The 14395-nt window shown below is 37.5% G+C and overlaps 21 non-coding genes across 21 annotated transcripts; all 21 read left to right on the forward strand.

Moving 5' to 3' along the window:
- The first annotated feature begins 1028 nt into the window (after positions 1 to 1028).
- Positions 1029 to 1110, forward strand: Trnal-uag (transfer RNA leucine (anticodon UAG)). The gene has a single exon. It is a non-coding gene; the product is annotated as a tRNA-Leu (tRNA).
- A 164-nt stretch (positions 1111 to 1274) lies between these two features.
- Trnal-aag (transfer RNA leucine (anticodon AAG)) lies at positions 1275 to 1356 on the forward strand. The gene has a single exon. It is a non-coding gene; the product is annotated as a tRNA-Leu (tRNA).
- Positions 1357 to 1495: 139 nt separating this feature from the next.
- On the forward strand, positions 1496 to 1577 carry Trnal-aag (transfer RNA leucine (anticodon AAG)). Its single transcript has one exon. It is a non-coding gene; the product is annotated as a tRNA-Leu (tRNA).
- Positions 1578 to 2655: 1078 nt separating this feature from the next.
- Trnal-uag (transfer RNA leucine (anticodon UAG)) lies at positions 2656 to 2737 on the forward strand. Its single transcript has one exon. It is a non-coding gene; the product is annotated as a tRNA-Leu (tRNA).
- A 164-nt stretch (positions 2738 to 2901) lies between these two features.
- Positions 2902 to 2983, forward strand: Trnal-aag (transfer RNA leucine (anticodon AAG)). The gene has a single exon. It is a non-coding gene; the product is annotated as a tRNA-Leu (tRNA).
- A 139-nt stretch (positions 2984 to 3122) lies between these two features.
- On the forward strand, positions 3123 to 3204 carry Trnal-aag (transfer RNA leucine (anticodon AAG)). Its single transcript has one exon. It is a non-coding gene; the product is annotated as a tRNA-Leu (tRNA).
- Positions 3205 to 4281: 1077 nt separating this feature from the next.
- Positions 4282 to 4363, forward strand: Trnal-uag (transfer RNA leucine (anticodon UAG)). The gene has a single exon. It is a non-coding gene; the product is annotated as a tRNA-Leu (tRNA).
- A 164-nt stretch (positions 4364 to 4527) lies between these two features.
- Trnal-aag (transfer RNA leucine (anticodon AAG)) lies at positions 4528 to 4609 on the forward strand. Its single transcript has one exon. It is a non-coding gene; the product is annotated as a tRNA-Leu (tRNA).
- Positions 4610 to 4748: 139 nt separating this feature from the next.
- On the forward strand, positions 4749 to 4830 carry Trnal-aag (transfer RNA leucine (anticodon AAG)). Its single transcript has one exon. It is a non-coding gene; the product is annotated as a tRNA-Leu (tRNA).
- A 1079-nt stretch (positions 4831 to 5909) lies between these two features.
- Trnal-uag (transfer RNA leucine (anticodon UAG)) lies at positions 5910 to 5991 on the forward strand. The gene has a single exon. It is a non-coding gene; the product is annotated as a tRNA-Leu (tRNA).
- A 167-nt stretch (positions 5992 to 6158) lies between these two features.
- Trnal-aag (transfer RNA leucine (anticodon AAG)) lies at positions 6159 to 6240 on the forward strand. The gene has a single exon. It is a non-coding gene; the product is annotated as a tRNA-Leu (tRNA).
- A 1298-nt stretch (positions 6241 to 7538) lies between these two features.
- On the forward strand, positions 7539 to 7620 carry Trnal-uag (transfer RNA leucine (anticodon UAG)). Its single transcript has one exon. It is a non-coding gene; the product is annotated as a tRNA-Leu (tRNA).
- A 167-nt stretch (positions 7621 to 7787) lies between these two features.
- On the forward strand, positions 7788 to 7869 carry Trnal-aag (transfer RNA leucine (anticodon AAG)). The gene has a single exon. It is a non-coding gene; the product is annotated as a tRNA-Leu (tRNA).
- A 1299-nt stretch (positions 7870 to 9168) lies between these two features.
- Positions 9169 to 9250, forward strand: Trnal-uag (transfer RNA leucine (anticodon UAG)). The gene has a single exon. It is a non-coding gene; the product is annotated as a tRNA-Leu (tRNA).
- Positions 9251 to 9417: 167 nt separating this feature from the next.
- Positions 9418 to 9499, forward strand: Trnal-aag (transfer RNA leucine (anticodon AAG)). Its single transcript has one exon. It is a non-coding gene; the product is annotated as a tRNA-Leu (tRNA).
- Positions 9500 to 10797: 1298 nt separating this feature from the next.
- On the forward strand, positions 10798 to 10879 carry Trnal-uag (transfer RNA leucine (anticodon UAG)). Its single transcript has one exon. It is a non-coding gene; the product is annotated as a tRNA-Leu (tRNA).
- Positions 10880 to 11046: 167 nt separating this feature from the next.
- On the forward strand, positions 11047 to 11128 carry Trnal-aag (transfer RNA leucine (anticodon AAG)). The gene has a single exon. It is a non-coding gene; the product is annotated as a tRNA-Leu (tRNA).
- A 1298-nt stretch (positions 11129 to 12426) lies between these two features.
- Trnal-uag (transfer RNA leucine (anticodon UAG)) lies at positions 12427 to 12508 on the forward strand. The gene has a single exon. It is a non-coding gene; the product is annotated as a tRNA-Leu (tRNA).
- Positions 12509 to 12673: 165 nt separating this feature from the next.
- On the forward strand, positions 12674 to 12755 carry Trnal-aag (transfer RNA leucine (anticodon AAG)). Its single transcript has one exon. It is a non-coding gene; the product is annotated as a tRNA-Leu (tRNA).
- A 1298-nt stretch (positions 12756 to 14053) lies between these two features.
- On the forward strand, positions 14054 to 14135 carry Trnal-uag (transfer RNA leucine (anticodon UAG)). The gene has a single exon. It is a non-coding gene; the product is annotated as a tRNA-Leu (tRNA).
- Positions 14136 to 14302: 167 nt separating this feature from the next.
- On the forward strand, positions 14303 to 14384 carry Trnal-aag (transfer RNA leucine (anticodon AAG)). Its single transcript has one exon. It is a non-coding gene; the product is annotated as a tRNA-Leu (tRNA).
- The last annotated feature ends 11 nt before the right edge of the window (positions 14385 to 14395 follow it).

Below are 14395 nucleotides of genomic sequence, written 5' to 3' on the forward strand. Positions count from 1 at the left end.
AAGTTTTGATCTTACAACATCATGGAAGTTAAAATACTGTGAAAGTGCTACTTCGGAAAGACGGGAAAAGAAAAAAATTCTTATATGAGTAAAAATATAAGCACACGTCGTTTTAATAGTTTTAAAATTCATTCTAACGTAACGGCTGAATTACTATTCGAGAATGTTAAAATTCAGCTCGGCTTATAGAGAGAATAATTATATTGGAAAAGATACATAATTGAAAAAAGAATATAGTCCAAGTGGAAGTATGGATGACCAAAAAGAAAAAGAAATTATTGTCGCATACCAGTTGTTAAATTAATACTCGTTGATTTCATGATTATGAATGTGTGTGTATGGGAAAGTTTGAATCTTACTTTGACCAACGATAATATTTACATAAAGAAGAACATACGTAATTTGATGATACTGAATAGGCCCGTCTGATAACGAAAGGATGGGCCTAATCTAATGCGAGCCTTCATTTCCCATATTATATGAAGTATTGCCGAAGTTAGGTCGTGTAAACGTTGATTACTCCAAAGTTATTTTTCTAATTATGTCACCAACTTGCATGTTGGTAACTGTTATAAAAGAGCTTCAGATCCATACAACATGTCTGGAAATATCGGAATTTCAAACTCCGTCATAATTTCGATCATGGAAAATGATTTTAAACATGATGTCACACTCATAGTTCAAAGATATATCATATGCAGAAGTTTCTTGGCTAAAATCTGGGCGACGCTGTGAGTGTATGCTCTAAACAGACCCGAAGTTATAACGAAAAGAGTGAATTTCAAGTTTTTACGAAAACTTGAGTTTTGACCTCGATATGCCGAAATCAAAGCCGCATTAAGGTAGACGATTGTTTGACAAGTTTGATGTCAGTTGCTGAAGCGATGTATACTGTACACAAACAAGCAAACAAACTTGACAAAAAACATGACCTGATTGTCGGAGGTAAAATCACTATGTATTTGTGTCTGTTGAAAGTTGTATTTATGAGTTGTGATTAACGAAGCGAGGTTGGCGAGTTCTTATCTGGTAGCGTGGCCGAGCGGTCTAAGGCGCTGGTTTTAGGCACCAGTCTCTTCGGAGGCGTGGGTTCGAATCCCACCGCTGCCAATAGTGTACACTTTTGCCATGAATTCCGACGGAAAATGGTAAAAACAACGTGTATGAGCAATTTGGTCGTATAATGAAATGATTAAATTTTAGATGAAATCTTGTCAAAGTTTGAAATGCAAAGTGATTGTGATGAAAACGCAAAATAACTGCAGCGTAAGGTAGGTAGCGTGGCCGAGCGGTCTAAGGCGCTGGTTTAAGGCACCAGTCTCTTCGGAGGCGTGGGTTCGAATCCCACCGCTGCCAAAAGTGTACACGTTGGTTGTTAATTCCAATAGAAATAAAACTTTTAAATGACGTAAATCAAATTTTTGTTTAGGATTTCTTCAAATTTCACATTTATATTGAGTATGATTAAAACGCGAAGTATCGAATGCAGAGGGCAAGTAGCGTGGCCGAGCGGTCTAAGGCGCTGGTTTAAGGCACCAGTCTCTTCGGAGGCGTGGGTTCGAATCCCACCGCTATCATGTGTAACATTTAAGTTACGTCCATAACTGTTTTTACTCAATTCCGCTCAAGTTTTGATCTTACAACATCATGGAAGTTAAAATACTGTGAAAGTGCTACTTCGGAAAGACGGGAAAAGAAAAACAATTCTTATATGAGTAAAAATATAAGCACACGTCGTTTTAATAGTTTTAAAATTCATTCTAACGTAACGGCTGAATTACTATTCGAGAATGTTAAAATTCAGCTCGGCTTATAGAGAGAATAATTATATTGGAAAAGATACATAATTGAAAAAAGAATATAGTCCAAGTGGAAGTATGGATGACCAAAAAGAAAAAGAAATTATTGTCGCATACCAGTTGTTAAATTAATACTCGTTGATTTCATGATTATGAATGTGTGTGTATGGGAAAGTTTGAATCTTACTTTGACCAACGATAATATTTACATAAAGAAGAACATACGTAATTTGATGATACTGAATAGGCCCGTCTGATAACGAAAGGATGGGCCTAATCTAATGCGAGCCTTCATTTCCCATATTATATGAAGTATTGCCGAAGTTAGGTCGTGTAAACGTTGATTACTCCAAAGTTATTTTTCTAATTATGTCACCAACTTGCATGTTGGTAACTGTTATAAAAGAGCTTCAGATCCATACAACATGTCTGGAAATATCGGAATTTCAAACTCCGTCATAATTTCGATCATGGAAAATGATTTTAAACATGATGTCACACTCATAGTTCAAAGATATATCATATGCAGAAGTTTATTGGCTAAAATCTGGGCGACGCTGTGAGTGTATGCTCTAAACAGACCGGAAGTTATAACGAAAAGAGTGAATTTCAAGTTTTTACGAAAACTTGAGTTTTGACCTCGATATGCCGAAATCAAAGCCGCATTAAGGTAGACGATTGTTTGACAAGTTTGATGTCAGTTGCTGAAGCGATGTATACTGTACACAAACAAGCAAACAAACTTGACAAAAAACATGACCTGATTGTCGGAGGTAAAATCACTATGTATTTGTGTCTGTTGAAAGTTGTATTTATGAGTTGTGATTAACGAAGCGAGGTTAGCGAGTTCTTATCTGGTAGCGTGGCCGAGCGGTCTAAGGCGCTGGTTTTAGGCACCAGTCTCTTCGGAGGCGTGGGTTCGAATCCCACCGCTGCCAATAGTGTACACTTTTGCCATGAATTCCGACGGAAAATGGTAAAAACAACGTGTATGAGCAATTTGGTCGTATAATGAAATGATTAAATTTTAGATGAAATCTTGTCAAAGTTTGAAATGCAAAGTGATTGTGATGAAAACGCAAAATAACTGCAGCGTAAGGTAGGTAGCGTGGCCGAGCGGTCTAAGGCGCTGGTTTAAGGCACCAGTCTCTTCGGAGGCGTGGGTTCGAATCCCACCGCTGCCAATAGTGTACACGTTGGTTGTTAATTCCAATAGAAATAAAACTTTTAAATGACGTAAATCAAATTTTTGTTTAGGATTTCTTCAAATTTCACATTTATATTGAGTATGATTAAAACGCGAAGTATCGAATGCAGAGGGCAGGTAGCGTGGCCGAGCGGTCTAAGGCGCTGGTTTAAGGCACCAGTCTCTTCGGAGGTGTGGGTTCGAATCCCACCGCTATCATGTGTAACATTTAAGTTACGTCCATAACTGTTTTTACTCAATTCCGCTCAAGTTTTGATCTTACAACATCATGGAAGTTAAAATACTGTGAAAGTGCTACTTCGGAAAGACGGGAAAAGAAAAAAGTTCTTATATGAGTAAAAATATAAGCACACGTCGTTTTAATAGTTTTAAAATTCATTCTAACGTAACGGCTGAATTACTATTCGAGAATGTTAAAATTCAGCTCGGCTTATAGAGAGAATAATTGTATTGGAAAAGATACATAATTGAAAAAAGAATATAGTCCAAGTGGAAGTATGGATGACCAAAAAGAAAAAGAAATTATTGTCGCATACCAGTTGTTAAATTAATACTCGTTGATTTCATGATTATGAATGTGTGTGTATGGGAAAGTTTGAATCTTACTTTGACCAACGATAATATTTACATAAAGAAGAACATACGTAATTTGATGATACTGAATAGGCCCGTCTGATAACGAAAGGATGGGCCTAATCTAATGCAAGCCTTCATTTCCCATATTATATGAAGTATTGCCGAAGTTAGGTCGTGTAAACGTTGATTACTCCAAAGTTATTTTTCTAATTATGTCACCAACTTGCATGTTGGTAACTGTTATAAAAGAGCTTCAGATCCATACAACATGTCTGGAAATATCGGAATTTCAAACTCCGTCATAATTTCGATCATGGAAAATGATTTTAAACATGATGTCACACTCATAGTTCAAAGATATATCATATGCAGAAGTTTATTGGCTAAAATCTGGGCGACGCTGTGAGTGTATGCTCTAAACAGACCGGAAGTTATAACGAAAAGAGTGAATTTCAAGTTTTTACGAAAACTTGAGTTTTGACCTCGATATGCCGAAATCAAAGCCGCATTAAGGTAGACGATTGTTTGACAAGTTTGATGTCAGTTGCTGAAGCGATGTATACTGTACACAAACAAGCAAACAAACTTGACAAAAAACATGACCTGATTGTCGGAGGTAAAATCACTATGTATTTGTGTCTGTTGAAAGTTGTATTTATGAGTTGTGATTAACGAAGCGAGGTTAGCGAGTTCTTATCTGGTAGCGTGGCCGAGCGGTCTAAGGCGCTGGTTTTAGGCACCAGTCTCTTCGGAGGCGTGGGTTCGAATCCCACCGCTGCCAATAGTGTACACTTTTGCCATGAATTCCGACGGAAAATGGTAAAAACAACGTGTATGAGCAATTTGGTCGTATAATGAAATGATTAAATTTTAGATGAAATCTTGTCAAAGTTTGAAATGCAAAGTGATTGTGATGAAAACGCAAAATAACTGCAGCGTAAGGTAGGTAGCGTGGCCGAGCGGTCTAAGGCGCTGGTTTAAGGCACCAGTCTCTTCGGAGACGTGGGTTCGAATCCCACCGCTGCCAATAGTGTACACGTTGGTTGTTAATTCCAATAGAAATAAAACTTTTAAATGACGTAAATCAAATTTTTGTTTAGGATTTCTTCAAATTTCACATTTATATTGAGTATGATTAAAACGCGAAGTATCGAATGCAGAGGGCAGGTAGCGTGGCCGGGCGGTCTAAGGCGCTGGTATAAGGCACCAGTCTCTTCGGAGGCGTGGGTTCGAATCCCACCGCTATCATGTGTAACATTTAACTTACGTCCGTAACTGTTTTTACTCAATTCCGCTCAAGTTTTGATCTTACAACATCATGGAAGTTAAAATACTGTGAAAGTGCTACTTCGGAAAGACGGGAAAAGAAAAAAATTCTTATATGAGTAAAAATATAAGCACACGTCGTTTTAATAGTTTTAAAATTCATTCTAACGTAACGGCTGAATTACTATTCGAGAATGTTAAAATTCAGCTCGGCTTATAGAGAGAATAATTATATTGGAAAAGATACATAATTGAAAAAAGAATATAGTCCAAGTGGAAGTATGGATGACCAAAAAGAAAACAAAAAATTATTGTCGCATACCAGTTGTTAAATTAATACTCGTTGATTTCATGATTATGAATGTGTGTGTATGGGAAAGTTTGAATCTTACTTTGACCAACGATAATATTTACATAAAGAAGAACATACGTAATTTGATGATACTGAATAGGCCCGTCTGATAACGAAAGGATGGGCCTAATCTAATGCGAGCCTTCATTTCCCATATTATATGAAGTATTGCCGAAGTTAGGTCGTGTAAACGTTGATTACTCCAAAGTTATTTTTCTAATTATTTCACCAACTTGCATGTTGGTAACTGTTATAAAAGAGCTTCAGATCCATACAACATGTCTGGAAATATCGGAATTTCAAACTCCGTCATAATTTCGATCATGGAAAATGATTTTAAAGATGACTTCACACTCATAGTTCAAAGATATATCATATGCGGAAGTTTATTGGCTAAAATCTGGGCGACGCTGTGAGTGTATGCTCTAAACAGACCCGAAGTTATAACGAAAAGAGTGAATTTCAAGTTTTTACGAAAACTTGAGTTTTGACCTCGATATGCCGAAATCAAAGCCGCATTAAGGTAGACGATTGTTTGACAAGTTTGATGTCAGTTGCTGAAGCGATGTATACTGTACACAAACAAGCAAACAAACTTGACAAAAAACATGACCTGATTGTCGGAGGTAAAATCACTATGTATTTGTGTCTGTTGAAAGTTGTATTTATTATTTGTGATTAACGAAGAGAGGTTAGCGAGTTCTTATCTGGTAGCGTGGCCGAGCCGTCTAAGGCGCTGGTTTTAGGCACCAGTCTCTTCGGAGGCGTGGGTTCGAATCCCACCGCTGCCAATAGTGTACACTTTTGCCATGAATTCCGACGGAAAAATGGGTCAAAAACCACGTGTATGAGCAATTTGGTCGTATAATGAAATGATTAAATTTTAGATGAAATCTTGTCAAAGTTTGAAATGCAAAGTGATTGTGATGAAAACGCAAAATAACTGCAGCGTAAGGTAGGTAGCGTGGCCGAGCGGTCTAAGGCGCTGGTTTAAGGCACCAGTCTCTTCGGAGGCGTGGGTTCGAATCCCAGCGCTGCCAATAGTGTACACGTTGGTTGTTAATTCCAATAGAAATAAAACTTTTAAATGACGTAAATCAAATTTTTGTTTAGGATTTCTTCAAATTTCACATTTATATTGAGTATGATTAAAACGCGAAGTATCGAATACAGAGGGCAGGTAGCGTGGCCGAGCGGTCTAAGGCGCTTGTATAAGGCACCAATCTGTTCGGAGGCGTGGGTTCGAATCCCACCGCTATCATGTGTAACATTTAAGTTACGTCCATAACCGTTTTTACTCAATTCCGCTCAAGCTTTGATCTTACAACATCATGGAAGTTAAAATACTGTGAAAGTGCTACTTCGGAAAGACGGGAAAAGAAAAAAATTCTTATATGAGTAAAAATATAAGCACACGTCGTTTTAATAGTTTTAAAATTCATTCTAACGTAACGGCTGAATTACTATTCGAGAATGTTAAAATTCAGCTCGGCTTATAGAGAGAATAATTATATTGGAAAAGATACATAATTGAAAAAAGAATATAGTCCAAGTGGAAGTATGGATGACCAAAAAGAAAAAGAAATTATTGTCGCATACCAGTTGTTAAATTAATACTCGTTGATTTCATGATTATGAATGTGTGTGTATGGGAAAGTTTGAATCTTACTTTGACCAACGATAATATTTACATAAAGAAGAACATACGTAATTTGATGATACTGAATAGGCCCGTCTGATAACGAAAGGATGGGCCTAATCTAATGCGAGCCTTCATTTCCCATATTATATGAAGTATTGCCGAAGTTAGGTCGTGTAAACGTTGATTACTCCAAAGTTATTTTTCTAATTATGTCACCAATTTGCATGTTGGTAACTGTTATAAAAGAGCTTCAGATCCATACAACATGTCTGGAAATATCGGAATTTCAAACTCCGTCATAATTTCGATCATGGAAAATGATTTTAAAGATGACTTCACACTCATAGTTCAAAGATATATCATATGCGGAAGTTTATTGGCTAAAATCTGGGCGACGCTGTGAGTGTATGCTCTAAACAGACCCGAAGTTATAACGAAAAGAGTGAATTTCAAGTTTTTACGAAAACTTGAGTTTTGACCTCGATATGCCGAAATCAAAGCCGCATTAAGGTAGACGATTGTTTGACAAGTTTGATGTCAGTTGCTGAAGCGATGTATACTGTACACAAACAAGCAAACAAACTTGACAAAAAACATGACCTGATTGTCGGAGGTAAAATCACTATGTATTTGTGTCTGTTGAAAGTTGTATTTATGATTTGTGATTAACGAAGCGAGGTTAGCGAGTTCTTATCTGGTAGCGTGGCCGAGCCGTCTAAGGCGCTGGTTTTAGGCACCAGTCTCTTCGGAGGCGTGGGTTCGAATCCCACCGCTGCCAATAGTGTACACTTTTGCCATGAATTCCGACGGAAAAATGGGTCAAAAACCACGTGTATGAGCAATTTGGTCGTATAATGAAATGATTAAATTTTAGATGAAATCTTGTCAAAGTTTGAAATGCAAAGTGATTGTGATGAAAACGCAAAATAACTGCAGCGTAAAGTTGGTAGCGTGGCCGAGCGGTCTAAGGCGCTGGTTTAAGGCACCAGTCTCTTCGGAGGCGTGGGTTCGAATCCCACCGCTGCCAATAGTGTACACGTTGGTTGTTAATTCCAATAGAAATAAAACTTTTAAATGACGTAAATCAAATTTTTGTTTAGGATTTCTTCAAATTTCACATTTATATTGAGTATGATTAAAACGCGAAGTATCGAATGCAGAGGGCAGGTAGCGTGGCCGAGCGGTCTAAGGCGCTTGTATAAGGCACCAGTCTGTTCGGAGGCGTGGGTTCGAATCCCACCGCTATCATGTGTAACATTTAAGTTACGTCCATAACCGTTTTTACTCAATTCCGCTCAAGCTTTGATCTTACAACATCATGGAAGTTAAAATACTGTGAAAGTGCTACTTCGGAAAGACGGGAAAAGAAAAACAATTCTTATATGAGTAAAAATATAAGCACACGTCGTTTTAATAGTTTTAAAATTCATTCTAACATAACGGCTGAATTACTATTCGAGAATGTTAAAATTCAGCTCGGCTTATAGAGAGAATAATTATATTGGAAAAGATACATAATTGAAAAAAGAATATAGTCCAAGTGGAAGTATGGATGACCAAAAAGAAAAAGAAATTATTGTCGCATACCAGTTGTTAAATTAATAATCGTTGGTTTCATGATTATGAATGTGTGTGTATGGGAAAGTTTGAATCTTACTTTGACCAACGATAATATTTACATAAAGAAGAACATACGTAATTTGATGATACTGAATAGGCCCGTCTGATAACGAAAGGATGGGCCTAATCTAATGCGAGCCTTTATTTCCCATATTATATGAAGTATTGCCGAAGTTAGGTCGTGTAAACGTTGATTACTCCAAAGTTATTTTTCTAATTATGTCACCAACTTGCATGTTGGTAACTGTTATAAAAGAGCTTCAGATCCATACAACATGTCTGGAAATATCGGAATTTCAAACTCCGTCATAATTTCGATCATGGAAAATGATTTTAAAGATGACTTCACACTCATAGTTCAAAGATATATCATATGCGGAAGTTTATTGGCTAAAATCTGGGCGACGCTGTGAGTGTATGCTCTAAACAGACCCGAAGTTATAACGAAAAGAGTGAATTTCAAGTTTTTACGAAAACTTGAGTTTTGACCTCGATATGCCGAAATCAAAGCCGCATTAAGGTAGACGATTGTTTGACAAGTTTGATGTCAGTTGCTGAAGCGATGTATACTGTACACAAACAAGCAAACAAACTTGACAAAAAACATGACCTGATTGTCGGAGGTAAAATCACTATGTATTTGTGTCTGTTGAAAGTTGTATTTATGAGTTGTGATTAACGAAGCGAGGTTAGCGAGTTCTTATCTGGTAGCGTGGCCGAGCCGTCTAAGGCGCTGGTTTTAGGCACCAGTATCTTCGGAGGCGTGGGTTCGAATCCCACCGCTGCCAATAGTGTACACTTTTGCCATGAATTCCGACGGAAAAATGGGTCAAAAACCACGTGTATGAGCAATTTGGTCGTATAATGAAATGATTAAATTTTAGATGAAATCTTGTCAAAGTTTGAAATGCAAAGTGATTGTGATGAAAACGCAAAATAACTGCAGCGTAAAGTTGGTAGCGTGGCCGAGCGGTCTAAGGCGCTGGTTTAAGGCACCAGTCTCTTCGGAGGCGTGGGTTCGAATCCCACCGCTGCCAATAGTGTACACGTTGGTTGTTAATTCCAATAGAAATAAAACTTTTAAATGACGTAAATCAAATTTTTGTTTAGGATTTCTTCAAATTTCACATTTATATTGAGTATGATTAAAACGCGAAGTATCGAATGCAGAGGGCAGGTAGCGTTGCCGAGCGGTCTAAGGCGCTTGTATAAGGCACCAGTCTGTTCGGAGGCGTGGGTTCGAATCCCACCGCTATCATGTGTAACATTTAAGTTACGTCCATAACCGTTTTTACTCAATTCCGCTCAAGCTTTGATCTTACAACATCATGGAAGTTAAAATACTGTGAAAGTGCTACTTCGGAAAGACGGGAAAAGAAAAAAATTCTTATATGAGTAAAAATATAAGCACACGTCGTTTTAATAGTTTTAAAATTCATTCTAACGTAACGGCTGAATTACTATTCGAGAATGTTAAAATTCAGCTCGGCTTATAGAGAGAATAATTATATTGGAAAAGATACATAATTGAAAAAAGAATATAGTCCAAGTGGAAGTATGGATGACCAAAAAGAAAAAGAAATTATTGTCGCATACCAGTTGTTAAATTAATAATCGTTGGTTTCATGATTATGAATGTGTGTGTATGGGAAAGTTTGAATCTTACTTTGACCAACGATAATATTTACATAAAGAAGAACATACGTAATCTGATGATACTGAATAGGCCCGTCTGATAACGAAAGGATGGGCCTAATCTAATGCGAGCCTTTATTTCCCCTATTATATGAAGTATTGCCGAAGTTAGGTCGTGTAAACGTTGATTACTCCAAAGTTATTTTTCTAATTATGTCACCAACTTGCATGTTGGTAACTGTTATAAAAGAGCTTCAGATCCATACAACATGTCTGGAAATATCGGAATTTCAAACTCCGTCATAATTTCGATCATGGAAAATGATTTTAAAGATGACTTCACACTCATAGTTCAAAGATATATCATATGCGGAAGTTTATTGGCTAAAATCTGGGCGACGCTGTGAGTGTATGCTCTAAACAGACCCGAAGTTATAACGAAAAGAGTGAATTTCAAGTTTTTACGAAAACTTGAGTTTTGTCCTCGATATGCCGAAATCAAAGCCGCATTAAGGTAGACGATTGTTTGACAAGTTTGATGTCAGTTGCTGAAGCGATGTATACTGTACACAAACAAGCAAACAAACTTGACAAAAAACATGACCTGATTGTCGGAGGTAAAATCACTATGTATTTGTGTCTGTTGAAAGTTGTATTTATGAGTTGTGATTAACGAAGCGAGGTTAGCGAGTTCTTATCTGGTAGCGTGGCCGAGCCGTCTAAGGCGCTGGTTTTAGGCACCAGTATCTTCGGAGGCGTGGGTTCGAATCCCACCGCTGCCAATAGTGTACACTTTTGCCATGAATTCCGGCGGAAAAATGGGTCAAAAACCACGTGTATGAGCAATTTGGTCGTATAATGAAATGATTAAATTTTAAATGAAATCTTGTCAAAGTTTGAAATGCAAAGTTATTGTGATGAAAACGCAAAATAACTGCAGCGTAAAGTTGGTAGCGTGGCCGAGCGGTCTAAGGCGCTGGTTTAAGGCACCAGTCTCTTCGGAGGCGTGGGTTCGAATCCCACCGCTGCCAATAGTGTACACGTTGGTTGTTAATTCCAATAGAAATAAAACTTTTAAATGACGTAAATCAAATTTTTGTTTAGGATTTCTTCAAATTTCACATTTATATTGAGTATGATTAAAACGCGAAGTATCGAATGCAGAGGGCAGGTAGGTTGGCCGAGCGGTCTAAGGCGCTTGTAGAAGGCACCAGTCACTTCGGAGGCGTGGGTTCGAATCCCACCGCTATCATGTGTAACATTTAAGTTACGTCCATAACTGTTTTTACTCAATTCCGCTCAAGCTTTGATCTTACAACATCATGGAAGTTAAAATACTGTGAAAGTGCTACTTCGGAAAGACGGGAAAAGAAAAAAATTCTTATATGAGTAAAAATATAAGCACACGTCGTTTTAATAGTTTTAAAATTCATTCTAACGTAACGGCTGAATTACTATTCGAGAATGTTAAAATTCAGCTCGGCTTATAGAGAGAATAATTATATTGGAAAAGATACATAATTGAAAAAAGAATATAGTCCAAGTGGAAGTATGGATGACCAAAAAGAAAAAGAAATTATTGTCGCATACCAGTTGTTAAATTAATACTCGTTGATTTCATGATTATGAATGTGTGTGTATGGGAAAGTTTGAATCTTACTTTGACCAACGATAATATTTACATAAAGAAGAACATACGTAATTTGATGATACTGAATAGGCCCGTCTGATAACGAAAGGATGGGCCTAATCTAATGCGAGCCTTTATTTCCCATATTATATGAAGTATTGCCGAAGTTAGGTCGTGTAAACGTTGATTACTCCAAAGTTATTTTTCTAATTATGTCACCAACTTGCATGTTGGTAACTGTTATAAAAGAGCTTCAGATCCATACAACATGTCTGGAAATATCGGAATTTCAAACTCCGTCATAATTTCGATCATGGAAAATGATTTTAAAGATGACTTCACACTCATAGTTCAAAGATATATCATATGCGGAAGTTTATTGGCTAAAATCTGGGCGACGCTGTGAGTGTATGCTCTAAACAGACCCGAAGTTATAACGAAAAGAGTGAATTTCAAGTTTTTACGAAAACTTGAGTTTTGACCTCGATATGCCGAAATCAAAGCCGCATTAAGGTAGACGATTGTTTGACAAGTTTGATGTCAGTTGCTGAAGCGATGTATACTGTACACAAACAAGCAAACAAACTTGACAAAAAACATGACCTGATTGTCGGAGGTAAAATCACTATGTATTTGTGTCTGTTGAAAGTTGTATTTATGAGTTGTGATTAACGAAGCGAGGTTAGCGAGTTCTTATCTGGTAGCGTGGCCGAGCTGTCTAAGGCGCTGGTTTTAGGCACCAGTCTCTTCGGAGGCGTGGGTTCGAATCCCACCGCTGCCAATAGTGTACACTTTTGCCATGAATTCCGACGGAAAATGGGTAAAAACAACGTGTATGAGCAATTTGGTCGTATAATGAAATGATTAAATTTTAGATGAAATCTTGTCAAAGTTTAAAATGCAAAGTGATTGTGATGAAAACGCAAAATAACTGCAGCGTAAGGTAGGTAGCGTGGCCGAGCGGTCTAAGGCGCTGGTTTAAGGCACCAGTCTCTTCGGAGGCGTGAGTTCGAATCCCACCGCTGCCAATAGTGTACACGTTGGTTGTTAATTCCAATAGAAATAAAACTTTTAAATGACGTAAATCAAATTTTTGTTTAAGATTTCTTCAAATTTCACATTTATATTGAGTATGATTAAAACGCGAAGTATCGAATGCAGAGGGCAGGTAGGTTGGCCGAGCGGTCTAAGGCGCTTGTAGAAGGCACCAGTCACTTCGGAGGCGTGGGTTCGAATCCCACCGCTATCATGTGTAACATTTAAGTTACGTCCATAACTGTTTTTACTCAATTCCGCTCAAGCTTTGATCTTACAACATCATGGAAGTTAAAATACTGTGAAAGTGCTACTTCGGAAAGACGGGAAAAGAAAAAAATTCTTATATGAGTAAAAATATAAGCACACGTCGTTTTAATAGTTTTAAAATTCATTCTAACGTAACGGCTGAATTACTATTCGAGAATGTTAAAATTCAGCTCGGCTTATAGAGAGAATAATTATATTGGAAAAGATACATAATTGAAAAAAGAATATAGTCCAAGTGGAAGTATGGATGACCAAAAAGAAAAAGAAATTATTGTCGCATACCAGTTGTTAAATTAATAATCGTTGGTTTCATGATTATGAATGTGTGTGTATGGGAAAGTTTGAATCTTACTTTGACCAACGATAATATTTACATAAAGAAGAACATACGTAATTTGATGATACTGAATAGGCCCGTCTGATAACGAAAGGATGGGCCTAATCTAATGCGAGCCTTTATTTCCCATATTATATGAAGTATTGCCGAAGTTAGGTCGTGTAAACGTTGATTACTCCAAAGTTATTTTTCTAATTATGTCACCAACTTGCATGTTGGTAACTGTTATAAAAGAGCTTCAGATCCATACAACATGTCTGGAAATATCGGAATTTCAAACTCCGTCATAATTTCGATCATGGAAAATGATTTTAAAGATGACTTCACACTCATAGTTCAAAGATATATCATATGCGAAAGTTTATTGGCTAAAATCTGGGCGACGCTGTGAGTGTATCCTCTAAACAGACCCGAAGTTATAACGAAAAGAGTGAATTTCAAGTTTTTACGAAAACTTGAGTTTTGACCTCGATATGCCGAAATCAAAGCCGCATTAAGGTAGACGATTGTTTGACAAGTTTGATGTCAGTTGCTGAAGCGATGTATACTGTACACAAACAAGCAAACAAACTTGACAAAAAACATGACCTTATTTTCGGAGGTAAAATCACTATGTATTTGTGTCTGTTGAAAGTTGTATTTATTATTTGTGATTAACGAAGCGAGGTTAGCGAGTTCTTATCTGGTAGCGTGGCCGAGCCGTCTAAGGCGCTGGTTTTAGGCACCAGTCTCTTCGGAGGCGTGGGTTCGAATCCCACCGCTGCCAATAGTGTACACTTTTGCCATGAATTCCGACGGAAAAATGGGTCAAAAACCACGTGTATGAGCAATTTGGTCGTATAATGAAATGATTAAATTTTAGATGAAATCTTGTCAAAGTTTGAAATGCAAAGTGATTGTGATGAAAACGCAAAATAACTGCAGCGTAAGGTAGGTAGCGTGGCCGAGCGGTCTAAGGCGCTGGTTTAAGGCACCAGTCTCTTCGGAGGCGTGGGTTCGAATCCCACCGCTGCCAATAGTGTACAC

This window comes from Euprymna scolopes, chromosome 29 (assembly GCF_053919585.1).
Source record: "Euprymna scolopes isolate OS-2025 chromosome 29, ASM5391958v1, whole genome shotgun sequence".
NCBI classification, from domain to species: Eukaryota; Metazoa; Mollusca; class Cephalopoda; order Sepiida; family Sepiolidae; genus Euprymna; species Euprymna scolopes.